The sequence below is a fragment of the Bombina bombina genome, chromosome 6, assembly GCF_027579735.1.
Source record: "Bombina bombina isolate aBomBom1 chromosome 6, aBomBom1.pri, whole genome shotgun sequence".
Classification (NCBI taxonomy): Eukaryota; Metazoa; Chordata; class Amphibia; order Anura; family Bombinatoridae; genus Bombina; species Bombina bombina.
This window is the reverse complement of record NC_069504.1, coordinates 1115407320-1115423193: the sequence shown is the minus strand read 5'-3', so window position 1 is coordinate 1115423193 and position 15874 is coordinate 1115407320. Positions and strand designations below refer to the sequence as shown.

The 15874-nt window shown below is 38.4% G+C and overlaps 1 protein-coding gene across 1 annotated transcript in view; it reads left to right on the top strand.

Annotated features, from left to right (window-relative positions):
• The window catches only part of SYT10 (synaptotagmin 10), a 226505-nt gene that overhangs the window by 44270 nt on the left and 166361 nt on the right, over positions 1 to 15874 (top strand). The gene's annotated exons all lie outside the window — the stretch shown is intronic.

The window sequence follows — 15874 nt, the reverse complement described above, 5'->3', positions numbered from 1 at the left end:
GCAGCAACTGAGAAATGTTTTGGACAAGCAGAAAAACTGGTTTTAAAAATATGTGAGAAATGATGGTGTCCAGTTATGTTGATGTTTAAAAAAAGAAACATCTTCATTTATTACAGTTTAAATTGGCACAAGGTCTTAATAACTATACTGTGTTGTGGTGACATGGGAGTGTTGACTTTGGTTTGATCGGGATCAAAGGGAAATTAAACCCTTAATAAATGCTAGACAGAATGATGCCTTCAAAGAAAAGATTAGTCTGAGAATAACATTCAGCTGTTTAAATATCAACAAATTAGGTGTAAAGTTTTAGGGGCCGATTTACAAACTGTAGAAATCATGTCCGCCCGACATCGCTGAATGCCGACATTATACACTGTTGGCATTTAACATGGCACTGCTTGTGCAATGCCACCCCTGGAGATTTGCGGCCAATCAGCCGCTAGCAGGGGGTGTCAATCAACCCGATCGTATGAGATTGATGTCCACAGCCTCAGAGCAGGAGAACGAGTTAGGGAGCAGCAGTCTTAAGAAACAAAAGGCAATGGGGCTGATACGGAGGTTGGTAAATCGGCCCCTTAGTGTCTATAAAACAATGGGAGCTACCATGCTGTAACTTAGGTTACCTTCTCTGCTGTGGCCAATTAGGGACAGTTATAAATAGGTCACTAGAGGGTGCAGCCAATGGCTGTGTGGAATATAACTGTGTTCTGCCCTTCCATTTCTAACAGGAACTGAAAAGCTCACAATTTCAGAATGGAATTAGAGGAAAAGGGGACAAAATAAATAAATAAATTAAGTATATTGCAGAGTTTATATAGAAATATATATATATATAAAACATTTTTTTATCATTTTGTATTACCATCTCAAAGTGTTTTATGTCCCTTTAAGCTAGTGAATACAGGACTTGAAAAGTTTAACTTGTAGTTTAAACGGACTTTTAGTTAGAAGTTTATGGGGAAGTCACATAATGGTAGACGAGTTATTTAAAATATAAAATATGAGTTGGAGGATTAAAGGGACACTGAACCCAAATTTTTTCTTTTGTGATTCAGATAGAGCATTACATTTTAAGCAACTTTCTAATTTACTCCTATTATCAAATGTTCTTTATTCTCTTTGTATCTTTATTTGAAATGCAAGAATGTAAGTTTAGACGCCGGCCCATTTTTGGTGAACAACCTAGGTTGTCCTTGCTGATTGGTGGCTAAATTCATCCACCAATCAAAAACTGCTGTCCGGAGTTCTGAACCAAGAAAAAAGCTTAGATGCCTTCTTTTTCATATAAAGATAACAGGAGAACGAAGAAAAATTGATAATAGGAGTAAATTAGAAAGTTGCTTAAAATTGCATGCTCTATCTGAATAATGAAAGAAACATTTTGGGTTCATTGCTTGGAAATACCAAGGGCAGTATAACTGGGCTAAAGAAGGATTCATTTTCTGTGAAGCACCTTTATAAGAGTATGTGAGTATGGTTTTCTCCAAGAGAAGTTTGAAATTAATTTAGGAGATAGGGAAGCAGTTGGTTTCCATTAGTGCAAGCCGGTGTGGCTTCTGTAAATGTTTTTCAGAGGTAAAGAAAGCAATTTCCAAAGATGCTACTAATAAAATAAAAATTAATACTGCATCATGTATCTAAAGGAACATAGAGCCCATTTTAATTTCTTAATAAAAAGTACAATTATGCATAGTAAATAAATTAGCAATTGCTTTATTTATCCCTTTCCTGTTATTTATCTCTGAAAATTGAGGGTTTCTTTCCAATTTCCACAAGAATTGCAAGTGCAGATTCCAGACGTCACAAGTCTAATCCTGCTACATTCTACACAATAAATGAGCATTCATTGTAGTAGCTCATTTATGTTTGTCCTTAACTGGTATCATTGGAACAAATAACATGAACATACTTTTAAAAGATTATGTCCCATGACTGGAAAACCATGTAAAATGACAGTGTTTATATTTATTTAATGTAAAGAAAGAATTTTCTAATCCTTTGTACATGGTTATTGTAGTGATAGATTTAGACAAATACAAGATAAACACGACTAACAGCAGTAGAAGGGGGAAAAACAGAAGGCACATTGGCTACTGGATGCAAGAAAGCCAAGGTATGTATATTGATCATTTGCAGACTGTAAAGAAGCAGGCCAATGTATAGTAAAAAACTAAAATGCTAATACAAGCAGGTCAAGGTATATTGATCAGCTTAAGAAACAAGGTCAAAGTATGATAATCAGCTGAAAACTAAATACAAGCAGATAAAATATAGTGATTAGCTGAAATATGAATGCAAGCAAATCATGATATAATGGTCAACTGAAGACTAGATACAAGTAGGCCAAGGAATAGGAATAAGCTAAAGATTGGATATAAGCAGGCACTGGTATATTGATCAGCTAAGGACTGAATGCAAGTAGTTACAGTCATCAGCATATACCAGGATACAAGCCAAGCAAAATATAGTAATCAGCTAAAGACTAGATACAATCAGACCAAGTTATAGTGATAAACTGAAGACTAGAGTCAGACAGGTCAATATAAAATGAACAGCTAAAGACTGGATACAAACAGGCAAAGGGATAGTGATCAGCTAAAGACTGAATACAAGCAGACCAAGATATAATAATCAGCTAGAGACCAGGTATATATGCAGGCCAAGGTATAATGATCAGCTGAAAAACAGGAGAAGATGTAATTATCAGCTGAAGTCTGGAAAAAGCAGGTCAAAGTATAATGATTACTTAAAGGCTTGATAAAATGTAGTGATCAGCAGAAAACTAGATACAAACAGGCCAAGGTATAGTGATCAGCTGAAGACTGGATTCAAGGCAAGGTATAGTGATCAGCTGAACTCTGGATGCAAGCAGGGCAAGGTATAGTGATCGGCTGAAAAGTAGATACTAACAGGTACTGTGATAAAATGAAGACTAGATGCAAGAAGACCAATCTACAATGATCAGTTTAAGACTGATCATCAGGTAAAGTGATCATCTAAAGAGTGCAATGTATAGTGATCACCCGAGAACTTGATTCAGTGGCTTGACTTAGTAATAGGCTTGTGCAGTGTCAAAACATTTGGATCATCCAAATCTTTTGTAACAAATATTTGGAGAAATTTGTTTCTCTGAATATTCAGTTAAACAAATGTAAATGTTTCAAAGCAACAGGTGAAATACCTGTTGCTTTATACGTACCTTTAGCGTGCTGGAGAGCTGCACTAACCCACTCCTCTTCTTCACAGAGCCTCAGCTGTGCTAATAGGAGGCTTAGAGTGGTGGCTCACAGGGCCTGTACTAAAACAGGCAAGGTCAGGGGAAGGCCAAGGTCAGCAACAATTAAACAGTCCACAAACAGTGACATTATGATGTATATGGATACTTCTTGATTGGGTGTTGTAATTATTGGCATATTAAACTGGTTGTATATCCTATGAATGTTAGCACAGTCTCAACCCAGGCGAGTGTAATTTAGCGCATACCAAACGTAGGTTTAGAGGAGAAAGCAGAGAATAGAACTTTCAACATTAACTGGGGCCTTAACACAATTAAATCCAACTTACAATATAGCATACCTGGACTTGCGAGGAATATCACGGAAAATGCAGCTCCTGGAGTTCGCATACCAGTCCTGGCTTCAGTTATAGTGTCCCATCTCAAAATGGCCAATAAAAAGAAAAGGTTAAGATGGGCAAAAGAACACAGAGATTTGAAAAAAGTGTTATGGAAAACATAATCTAAGTTTGAGGTGTTCAGATCACATAAAAGAAAATTTTTGAGATGCTGACCAAATGAAAAGATGCTGAAGGAGTGCTTGATATCCTCTGCCAAGCATGGTGGAGGCAATGTGATGGTCTGGGGTGCTTTGGTGGTGGTAAAGTGGGAGAATTATACAGGGTAAAAGGGACATTAAAGAAGGAAGGATATCACACCATTTTGCAACGCCATGCTATGCCCTGTGGATGGAGCTTTATTGGAGCTAGTATTAAATCTTTAATAGAGTGGCCAGCACAATCACTAGATCTCTACCATACTGTGTTTTTGTGGGAGCAGCATGACCATATGGTACGTAAAAAGTGCCCATCAAGCTAAATCAACTTGTGGGAGGTTGGTTCAGGAAGCATGGGTGAAATCTCTTCAGATTACCTCAACAAATTGACAACTAGAATGCCAAAGGTCTGTAAGGCTGTAATTGCTGCACATAGAGGATTCTTTGATGAAAGGAAAGTTTGAAGGACACAATTATTATTTAACTAAAAATTCATTATTTCTAACCTTGTCAAAAACTATGGGGCCTATTTAGCAAATGTCTGTCCGACATGATCCGATCAGTAGATCATGTCCGACAGACATCCTGGATGCAGACAGCATTACACTTTCCGCATTCAGCATTGCCCCAGCAGTTCTTGTGAACTGCTGGTGCAACGCCACCCCCTGCAGATTCGCGGCCAATGGGCCGCTAGCAGGGGGTGTCAATGAACCTGATCGTATTCGATTGGGTTGATTTCTGGCGATTGCTGTCCGCCTCCTCAGAGCAGGTGGACAGGTTATGGAGCAGCGGACTTGATAAATAGGCCCCTATATTTCCTATTCAAACTCATTTCATGTATGTTTTCATGGAAAACAAGGAAATGTCTAAGTGACCCCAAACTTTTGAATGCCAGTGTATGTATGTATATATATATATATATATGTATGTGTGTGTATATATATGTGTATGTATATATGTATGTGTGTATATATACAGTGGGGCAAAAAAGTATTTAGTCAGCCACTAATTGTGCAAGTTCTCCCACTTAAGAAGATGAGAGAGGCCTGTAATTTTCATCATAGGTATACCTCAACTATGAGAGACAAAATGTGGAAACAAATCCAGACAATCACATTGTCTGATTTGGAAAGAATTTATTTGCATATTATGGTGGAAAATAAGTATTTGGTCACCTACAAACAAGCAAGATTTCTGGCTCTCACAGACCTGTATCTTCTTCTTTAAGAGGCTCCTCTGTCCTCCACTCATTACCTGTATTAATGGCACCTGTTTGAAATTGTTATCAGTATAAAAGACAACTGTCCACAACCTCAAACAGTCACACTCCAAACTCCACTATGGTGAAGACCAAAGAGCTGTCGAAGGACACCAGAAACAAAATTGTAGACCTGCACCAGGCTGGGAAGACTGAATCTGCAATAGGCAAGCAGATTGGTGTGAAGAAATCAACTGTGGGAGCAATAATTAGAAAATGGAAGACATACAAGACCACTGTTAATCTCCCTCTATCTGGGGCTCCACGCAAGATCTCACCCCATGGGCTCAAAATGATCACAAGAACAGTGAGCAAACATCCCAGAACCACACGGGGGGACCTAGTGAATGACCTGCAGAGAGCTGGGACCAACATAACAAAGGCTACCATCAGTAACACATTATGCCACCAGGGACTCATATCCTGCAGTGCCAGACGTGTCCCCCTGCTTAAGCCAGTACATGTCCGGGCCCGTCTGAAGTATGCTAGAGAGCATTTGGATGATCCAGAAGTGGATTGGGAGAATATCAGATGGTCAGATGAAACCAAAGTAGAACTGTTTTGGTAGAAACACAACTCGTCGTGTTTGGAGGAGAGAGAATGCTGGGTTGCAACCAAAGAACACCATACCTACTGTGAAGCATGGGGGTGGCAACATCGTGCTTTGGGGCTGTTTCTCTGCAAAGGGAACAGGACAACTGATCCATATACATGGAAGAATGAATGGGGCCATGTATTTTGAGATTTTGAGTGCAAACCTCCTTCCATCAGCAAGGGCATTGAAGATGAAACGTGGCTGGGTCTTTCAGCATGACAATGATCCCAAACACACCACCTGGGCAACAAAGGAGTGGCTTCGTAAGAAGCATTTCAAGGTCCTGGAGTGGCCTAGCCAGTCTCCAGATCTCAACCCCATAGAAAACCTTTGGAGGGAGTTGAAAGTCCGTGTTGCCCAGCGACAGCCCCAAAACATCACTGCTCTAGAGGAGATCTGCATGCAGGAATGGGCCAACATACCAGCAACAGTGTGTGACAACCTTGTGAAGACTTACAGAAAACGTTTGACCTGTCATTGCCAACAAAGGATATATAACAAAGTTTGAGATGAACTTTTGATATTGACCAAATACTTATTTTCCACCATAATTTGCAAATAAATTCTTTCCAAATCAGACAGTGTGATTGGTTGGATTTGTTTCCACATTTTGTCTCTCATAGTTGAGGTATACCTATGATGAAAATTACAGGCCTCTCTCATCTTCTTAAGTGGGAGAACTTGATGGTGGCTGACTAAATACTTTTTTGCCCCACTGTATATATATATAAATAAATATATATATACATATAAGTGGGCTTGTGCAAATAACTGTATTTTATTATATCATACATCTATTTTGTTATGCTTTTATTCTAGCCATAACACTTTACTTTAGGTCTCCAGGCAAGCTACATTTTTCAGTGCTATTATGTGTATTGGTTGAGTGCAATGCCTAACTCAGCACTTTTTTAAATGAAAGGGGATAGCGCACCCTTGAACTATCCATTGCAAGGATAGGATGCGCTAAATGTTGGCCTCACTATCATTTTCTGGTAAATATATTTTACCATTCACTTAGAGCAGGGTCACAATATGTAAATTAGGTCTTTATAGGGAATTTAAGTTAAATGTAATGTCCCTTAAGTTTTCCATATTTTATAATAAAAAAAAAATTGCAGCATATCAGCTCTCCTTCAATTTGACAAATGGTTTTAATTTTGTTCTATCAACCAGGTCAATGTAGTGCAGCTCTTTTTGGAAGTCAAACAGTTATAGCCCTGTGCAACTTGTGGGATTTAAAGAGGATACATTTATTGGCAGATCCTTTTAACATGTAATAAGATTATATTTATAGAACTGAACATTATCCCCAGCACAAAAATAATGACACTGTTCAATTCCTTTCGAAATAGCTTGATACAAAGCTGTGCAGAATAACGCTACATATTAATAAAGGCTGAAAAAAGTCCATTATTAAAGGGAAAAAATCCTCATTGACTCCAAAGAGTGGTCATGTTTGTCAGGTCAATATGGCCGCTATCTGATTAATTGGAACATTAAATATCTTTTTTTGTAGTGTGTGCAACATAAGGAAAAAATACAAGGAGAGTGATTCGCTGATTTAAAAAAAATAAAAAATCACATCATTTTCTTGTTCCCAATAGTCATTAATTTCATTGTCATCAAACAGAAAAAGGAAAAATTAATTTGCTGCCATGACAATACAGAACATCTTAATAACTAGACATTCGGTTAACTGTCTTGCTGGGATGTGACTAAGGAACAGCACAAGGTTCTGTACTCTATAATTAGGAGTATGGCGTAAAGGAGCAAAAAGTCCTACCCCTTATATTCCTACTGAGAACAAACACACAGCTGTTCTGATTTGTTTTAAGCTCTAAAAAAGCAATCATTTGCTTAGCAGTCATAGTTTGTGAATTGCCTTGTTTTACATTAATGTTTAACCAGTGACTACACATCAGTTATAGATCTGAAGAGGCTGAAAAAAACCACTTATTCAGAACTTACCATTTGGGACATAAACATTAGACACAATCATCAATATTAGATTTACAGTCTTTCTATATTTCACCTGGTTGTGTCATACCGAATCCTATTTTTACAGTTTGTGAGTAATGGAAAAGACGGTTAACATCTTTGCTACCAGCAAGGGCTGCAATGTATTATGTGTTGCAGTCAATGCTTTAAAACAGATTCTTAAGAAAGAAGCCAAAAGCATTAGTTTTAGTTTTATTCCGTAGGACTCTAATAAATAACTGCATGAAATAAAGTTTAGAACATTAGTAATTGGGTCAGTTACTCAATCCCCAAAGCCATCCCTGACTTTAGTAGACCACGCAAACCCTGAATTGTCTTTCATCTGTCTAATAACTCACTACACAGTTCCAAACTACCTCTGTAAGCAACATCAGCACAAGAACTTTGTGTTTGAAGCTTCTTGAAATGAGTTTCAATAGCCAAACAGCTGTACACAAGCCTCACATGAATATATGCATGGTCAAGAGTGAGCTACAGCCACCACCGGACTCTGGAGCAGAGGAAATGTGTTCTCTGGAGCGATAAATCACTCTTTACTTTCTGGCAGTCTGATGGAAGAATCTGGGTGTGGTGTATTCCAGGAGAACGCTACCTACTGGAATGCATAGCATTATACCCATGCCCGGGATTGATCCTGGATCTCTCTGCTCTGCTGTAGGAAGTTCTGTAATCAACTTCAGACTATTTTAATAATATGAGAAACAAAATGTATCATGATTCATATAGAGCATGGGATTTTAAACAACGTTCTTATTTACTTCTATCATCATTTTTTCTTTGTTGCCCATTTCTAGAGCATTTTGAGAGAATGTTATCCATTTGCAAAAGCACTAAATAGCAACACTATTTCCTGCTATGTAGTGCTCTAGATGCCTAGGTATCTCTTCATCAACAAAGAATATCATGTTAATGCTAATTTGATAGTAGAAGTAAATTGAAAACTTTTTTAAATTGTATGCACTGCCTGAATCAGAAAAAAAAAGTGGGTTTCATATCCCTTTAAGGCTGCCTTTCCCTTACCTCACATTGCGCCACAATCTCTCTGTTTGTCTCTGTTTATTCTGAAATCTGCTGACTGTTATGCTGGCCCTGGACCCAGACTGCTCTTCAGACTCTGCCTTTGGATTCCTTTTTTGTCGTGTTGCCTGGTCTTTTGCTACACTGGTATTTTGACTTGCTGCTTTGTCATTACTCTGCCTTTTGTTTGTGAATTCTGTACTGATATTGGGGCCTATCTATCAAGCTCTGAATGGAGCTTGATGCCTGTGTTTCTGGTGAGCCTGCCGGCTCGCCAGAATCAGCAGTTATGAAGCAGCGGTCACAAAGACCGCTGCTCCATAACCTGTCCGCCTGCTCTGAGCAGGCGGACAGACATCGCAGGAAATCAACCCGATCAAGTACGATTGGGCTGATTGACAGCTCCCTGCTGGCGGCCGATTGGCTGCGAGTCTGCAGGGGGCGGCGTGAGAAACAAAATGTATCATGATTCATATAGAGCATGTGGAAATTGGAAAGAAACCCTCAATTTTCAGAGATAAATAACAGGAAAGGGATAAATAAAGCAATTGCTAATTTATTTACTATGCATAATTGTACTTTTTATTAAGAAATTAAAATGGGCTCTATGTTCCTTTAGATACATGATGCAGTATTAATTTTTATTTTATTAGTAGCATCTTTGGAAATTGCTATCTTTACCTCTGAAAAACATTTACAGAAGCCACACCGGCTTGCACTAATGGAAACCAACTGCTTCCCTATCTCCTAAATTAATTTCAAACTTCTCTTGGAGAAAACCATACTCACATACTCTTACATCATTACTCATTACATCCTTTTTGGATGTAATGATTAGGAAAGAAGGAGGTACATCACAAGGTCAGCCAGTCAGTCGTCTAACAGTCCAAAAGAAAGCAATTTCATTATGTTATGGAAGAATCAATCTTCAATATAAGAAATATGAATTCTATATGAAAAACAAAACTCTATTGGTAATTTAATGAAAGATTTGCTGTCATGCACAAGGACTAAAATGGCTATATTTCTCATTATCCTGCGCATGCACACACAAAAACATTATTCCATCATATCATATAATAGTTTCTCCATTTTTAAGATAAAAACAAAACACTGAACTCATTAACTTTATTTTTGTTCAGACTTTATAGTGATTGTAATTGCAAAATCCTAGAAAAACTAAATATTTCATCCAAATTGGTCATTGCAATCTAGAGAGATGTTAAAAGCATTTATAAAATTAGTCAATGACATAAATTATACTTAAATATAAAAAATACATTTTAGATAGTCATGGTAAAGTTTAAGTTTTTATTTAAATATGAAAATCAGAGAAAACTTTGTTCTTCCTTAATTTTATTTTTTCTTAATAGATAAAACATGCAATTTGTTTTAAAAATAAATTCCAAAAGTACTACTATTATTAAATTAGCTTTGTTCTCTTAGTGTTCTTTTGTCAAAGAGTAAGGCTATATAGGCTCAGTAGCGTGAACAGGTCTTTAGTAAGTATTTAAAGGTAAGGTAAAAAAGTTACTGGCTCTAATTTACTTGAGCATGTATGTGCACCATTACTGAACCTAGCTTATTATGGGGTCTATCACTATATAAAGGCTGAGGACATTTCTGGTCAAAAATGACATTTTGCGACGTAACATGATCACAATAGTGCCTTTTTTGTCTCTTTCCTGCATCAATGATCGTGCTTTCGGCTCCTCGCTAAAAGCCCTATTTGTACTATAGGACTGAAAAGTTCTTGAAGATCACAATTAATTTTCTAGAGACTTTTCAAAAACTATTTCGAGACAAATTTAGACTTCTCAAATTCGACAACTCAAGGCACTTGATGAATCCTCAAACTGTAATTTTGGACATCTTTAAAATTATTCAAAGACTAGTTGGAATCAGTCTATTATCCTGCAAATGTGCAAAATACTCTGAAATAGCCACAGAAGACATTTTAGAGGTGTATTAACATACAAATGTCCATGTACTAAGCAGCGCTGCTTCTAAGACCTTGCGGGGCATGATAGCACATGCAGCCCTGCTAACTGCTCTGAGTTGGCGAAAAGAAATCACCCAAAACTCACTTGCTCAGTGTGATTGACAGGCCCTTCTCTTGTGCAGTTGGTCGTGCAAGGAATGGAGTGGCATTACACGCTCACTTTAGTGTGTAATGGTACAGATGGGCAGCACAATCCACTGACCATATGCCACAAAGCTGTGTGGACAAGTTCTCAAGTTGAGAACCATGTCCGCACGCAGTTTAATACATGTGGCTCATATCATCGATTGATTAAAGCTCTTTTCATCAAAATTGTATATGAAGTCTGAATGAAGTAGACAGGGCATACATATATATATATATATATATATATATTTATATATATATATATATTTTATATATATATATATATATATATATATATATATATATATATATATATATATATATATATATATATATATATATGTTCATATACATACTATATGTATATGTGTTGAGTATGTGATATCCTGTACAGCTAAGGGGATCTGTAGGAAAAGTCACATCAGGACCCCAACAAAATGCATGGAGCAATCTCTTTATGTTAAGGGTGATTCTAAATGACATTTGCACTGTCATGATTGTCACTAACAGTATTGATGTCTTCATATCGAGGCTTTCAAACAGGATCACGCAATAGTGATTTCCAAAGCAAACTGTTGCAATCCAATTTCATCCTCACCACTGCTTAACCATCTGAATACCATTTGCATCTTTGCATGATGGACATACTGGGCATAATTGCTTAATCCATATATTGTCACTTTTATTCTCTGACAAGTATTTTTTTTTTTTACAGTATTCATTTCTATTGTTTGTAAATGCACTGTTACCGGTTTGCTTAGTCTTAAAACAAGATGGAGTCTTGTAAATAAACATTTATATATATATATATATATATATATATATATATATATATATATATATATATACACACATTTGAGCAACTGCCAGGCAAATATCCTGAAACATGCAATATCATTTTTATTTGTTTTTAATGTGTTTTAATATGTTTGTAATAGAAATACTTGAAATTCATATGTTCTTTTTATTTTTAATTATATATATTTATAATATACACGTATATCTCAATATATATATATTTATATAGATATATAGCTATATTACAAAAAATATACATATATATTTTAAAATAAAAAGAACATTTTATTCTATGTGATGAACATAGACATTTAAAGTATTCCTATTGCACTTTTGGCTTTTAGCACAGTTGATCTAGCTCAGTTTCGGATTAGCATATGAGCTATAGTTTATAGTTTTGTTTGGTTTTTGTGCGCAGCATTGAAGTCTATGGGGAAAAAAGTCAACACGGTTGTGAGATCCGAAGTCCTGAAGCTAGTAGCTCACCTTGGTCTTTGGTTTGCACGCTAACTTTTTACTTTCGACTTGTAATAGCACAACACTTGTAATCTTATTGTATAAAATCATAAAGAAAAATATAAATGACGTAAATGTAAATGAATCAGTTTAGTGCCATTTTAAAGATATCTGTGCATCTATTGTGGCTGCTAGGCTGATAATAGGCAGTCAGTCTTTTACACCATTGTGTTAGCATTGCTAGGCAACATACCAAGATGCTAATTTTCCAGTTGGCTGGATGCTAAATGAAAATGAGGGAAGGGTCCCTTTAACAGGCTTTCATGCAGTTGTAAAATGAAATGAGTAAGGATATAAACTAGGTAAAAAGAGGAAGTTGCTAACACTTTACACCAGCCAAATATATTATCATTTTGCCTCTCAGAGTTAACACTACCAATGGGAACTCAATCATAGTTAGCGAGAGTATTTAATGCAAAAAAGACATGCTCAAATGAAGTCAAAACTTTAATGGATAGGATAGGGTATGGAAATTTAAACAACTTTCCAATTTACTTCTGTTATCAATTTTGCTTAGTTCTGTTGGTATCCATTGTTAAAGGGTAATCTTATGTGAGCTCAGGAGTGTGCACATCTCTAGCCATCTGGCAGCATTGTTTCAACATTGTATCTATGTATAACATTGCTATAAACAAACACTGCAGCCATAGACTGCCAAAGACATGTGCACGCTCCTGAACTCCTATCAGCCAACCTACCTTTACTCTTCAACAATGAATATCATATGCTCTATCTGAATCAGGAAAGTTTAATTTTGTCCATTTAAGTTACTTTGTTATGGTCTCTGTATTCTAAGTAGTTACTTCTAGTGCAACTTTGTCTGTCTGTTGTGTATATTTCCATCTGTTTATGTCATAAATAACAAGGGGTATAGCTTAGGCATCTGCGTATAGAGTGAGCCACAGGCAGCTAAGAGACAAATTAACCAGGACTTGCCCGAGAAACTAAGTATTTTCACACTCCTGGAGTACTTCTGGGAGACGGCCCATAGCGGGCCCTGCTGAAACCTATACTTACTCCTTCTTGAACTTCGGGACTAATCTGCATCAAGAGTCTAGACTGCACCTCCGGAGGGTCGGGGCTCCGCTCCGGAAGATAGGCAGCTAAGGTGGAGAGTGGCGACACAACTGTGCCTACAGCGGGACCACCTCCATTCTGCAGCCCCACAATTGCTTACACCAGAGACCGGACCGGTCACTGCTGCCTGACGCAACAGGTCGGGTATTGGTGCCTTTGAACCGTCGGGTTGAGCGACAGGTATTTGGCCGTCTCTGTGGGGATACTGAGAGAACAGTTGGCTGCTACTTACATGTGGATTGGAGAGAAGCAGACAGTGTGAAATCGTCACGAAAATCCGCCATCTTACCCCCTTTCATCCCTGGGAACTGTGCACTGCCGATGCCATAGGTGAGCCATATCCCTTAATATTAGAGTCATCGGGGTTTACATCGGAGTCTCTCCAGACTACCTGAAGGCTGTACTCCCATTGGTGTCCTGGCTCACACAGACAAACCTAGGTACATGGGAGAGATCTGGAACCTCATTGTGGGATCAAGGGAGTTTGCTACTACATTTTAAGTGGGTGCCAGCATTTAATACAACTAGGAGCCATTATACCCTAATCCCATGCAGGAGGACACAGAATACCTCATCCCTCCTATATTTTTCCTATACAGTGTTTATACACATAAAAAGGTCCTCCCTAGTCAGGCAAATAGCAGCTGTTTTTGCACGACAGGCTATAGCACCCATTTGAAAAAGGCTCTCATTCATATTGATTTAAGCTTACTACTTCTGGGCCACAGACTGCTAACCCACCCCACTCACTCTCTGTCCCTCCTCCAAGTAGCCACGCAACTCAACCAAAATGCTCCTCCTACATTTCTACATTATTTTGATCCTTTGGGACTTATCTTCAGGGTATTATACTATCCTGGCACTCCTGGGAGATCCCAGGTTTAGTTCTCAGGAACTTGTAAGGAAGCCCCACAGGACTGTACAGTGATCTGGGGTCTTACTGGAACATAACCCTTATTCGTATCCACAAGGGTTCACAGCTAATTACTACCCAGCTCAGGTCTGAATCAGCATATCACACAACAGGCCCTTTGAGATAGACACCCCCATTAGCCTTGTGTTGGGGCGACACTTTGGGTCATTATGCAACTCATATGTTGGATTACCTTATAGCTGCTGCGCCAGCTTATGTACCTCTGCTGCCCAGACACAGAGTGGAGTGTGATTATTATATGTTTGTTTGTCCCACGTTCACTTAGTGCAATTAAAACAGTTTAAGGGATTGTTAAATTGACCTGCTGCGAGTCCCACATAACCTGTAACTCAACATCTAGTTTGCTGTGATTTATATTGCTCTTCTGTACATTTTATTTGCATTGTGCATTGGGTCAGTGCAGATTGCGAGTTTCACAAGTGAAGATTGGGTGCTGTGGGCCCCCTCGCGCCTCTCCCTTTCCAGTCCAGGGTTGGTCACTTCCCCTCCCCCTTTCCCCTTCCTACTGGTTGTATCCCTTTCTCCTTGAGGTGCGCGGGGGTCTGTAGGGTCCATATTTTCTGTGAATGATAGTAACCTCATTGGGCCTTTTACAGATAATAGGTATGATATAGGCTATTATGTTACTGCTTTAGTCTATACAGGTATGAGTGACTGGCCCCGCTTTCTCTTATTCTAAGACTAGCTTCATATGTACTAGGCTGTTTCACTAGCTTAACATGCTTTAGAATAAGGTCATTAATCAGGTGCAGGGTTTGTTTGCTTTTCTGTCCCCTACAGAGTTTACATTGGTCAGGGTGGGCCATCTTGAAGGATTGTACTTAACTCTTTAACTATATCAACCATGCCACACTCCTCCAGAAGGAACCCTAGGACCCCCAGCTGCTATTAAAAAGACTGTCCTCGATCATTTCTCACAACCACACAAAGAGTATAATCCCCAGAGGAGAGAAGCTAGTGACCACGAGTCGCAAGATGAGGGCTTTCAATCGAGTTCCCAGTCTGTTGCCCACCTGAATCACTACATTACAGAAAGCACTTTGCAAAAAATGCTAGCGGCACAGACCAAATCTATCACTGCAGAGATCCAGTGAAGCTCAGCAGAACTAAGGAAAGACATAGCGGAAATTGGAGACAGGGTGGACACTCTTGAGCGTCAACATGATGACCTTTTCACCGACCACTTTAATCTACTCTCATATGCCGAGAACCTTGCAAATAACTCAGCTCAAATTAAAATTAGCTGATGTGGAGGATAGGGCTAGAAAGAACAACATCCATTTTCGAGGCATCCATGAGAGTGTAGCAGTAGGGGATCTACAAGATTTCCTCAAATCACTTTTTTCCAAACTTAGGTAAACCTCTCTCCTTACACTATTCTATAATGGAAGGTGTGACACCAGCAGATAAGGCCATATACATTCATAAATGGGAGCAGAAGCTAGTCTTTTCTGTACCCACTAAGGAATGGCATAGTACACGCTTGCTCACGAAAAAAGCACTACACTGTGTCACCATTTATGAAACCTATATTAAACTCCTCATGCACTGGTACTATGTTCTAGCACGGCTAGCCACACTCTTTCCCACGATCTCCCCTACTTGTTGGAGGGATTGCACACACATAGGGGACATGACTCATATATGGTGGAGCTGTCTTAAACTTAAACCTATTTGGAATAGGTGCTAAATTACACTTGCTGGTGTGGGAATCTCCCTCCCCAGAACCCCTGAGACGGCCTTATTCCATCTAGGTAGATGTAAAATGCCCAGGCACCAA